Source organism: Arachis duranensis, chromosome 4, assembly GCF_000817695.3.
Source record: "Arachis duranensis cultivar V14167 chromosome 4, aradu.V14167.gnm2.J7QH, whole genome shotgun sequence".
Lineage (NCBI taxonomy): Eukaryota > Viridiplantae > Streptophyta > Magnoliopsida > Fabales > Fabaceae > Arachis > Arachis duranensis.
In genome coordinates, this window is record NC_029775.3 from 34,120,824 (window position 1) to 34,121,930 (window position 1,107).

Sequence of the window (1,107 nt, forward strand, 5' to 3'; positions counted from 1 at the left end):
CGGGCATCCTAGCCTAGTTACCATGGCTTCATGGGTGGCATTATACACCTTTACGTCATAACCTAAAACTACAATCTTCAACCCTAACTCACTAGCTTTTTTGAATGCAATGAATGAATGTGTTGCTCTCGAATCAAATAAAGCATTTAAGGTTTGACCAGCTATTTCACAGTTACCTCTAATGAGTGTCTCAGATCCCTCAGCTCCTACAGCTGAAGTGGTGAACACCCGACCAGTCTGCTGTGCTTTCCCAGCACCTTATTTCTGCTTCTCTGGGCAGTTTGCGGCTTTATGCCCCGCCTTTCCACAAGTGTAGCACAAACCCCATCCGGCCTTGCATGGTGCTCCCGGATGGTGACTCCCACATCTAGTACAAGCTTGATCATTTTGAGGCTGCTTCCCAAACTTCCTCCCTTGGGAGTTGTTGTTGTTGTTGTTGGGCCTCCTAAAAGAGCTTCCCCTCTTGAAAGATGGACCTCTAGGTGCAAAGCTCTTCCCTCGATTCTGTAAGAATGATCCCTTTTGACTCCCTTTCTTAGCGGTTGCCCTCTTCACACACTCTTCAGCGACCCTACACTTGTTTACCAACTCGGAAAAAGTCCTAATCTCCATTGGTCTCACTGAACTGAAAATATCGCTCCGGAGTCCTCCTTCATATTTAACACACTTCCATTCTTCATATTCCACCGGAGTCCCTTGGCACATACGAAAGAACCTGAACAACTCCTCAAACTTGTCAGTATACTCTGATATGGACATAGTACCCTGCTTCAGCTGTAACAATTCAAGTTCCTTAGCCGTCCTAGCAGAAGTCGGAAAGTTCTTCTTATAGAACTCTTCTTGGAAGACATTCCAGGTGATATAATCATCACCCTGCTGCAGAAGATGTCGGATACCTTGCCACCAATGCGACGCTTCACCGACAAGCATATAGGTAGCAAACTCGACACGCTGTCCTTCAGGCACCACTTACGCTTGCAGCGCTCGCTCTATAGCCTGAAACCATGTATCAGCCTCAGTCGGGCTAGTAGTCCCCTTGAACTTAGGCGGATTAACCTTCAAAAAGTTTGCCAGCGTCATCGGGCCATGAACTCCACCTCCATCATT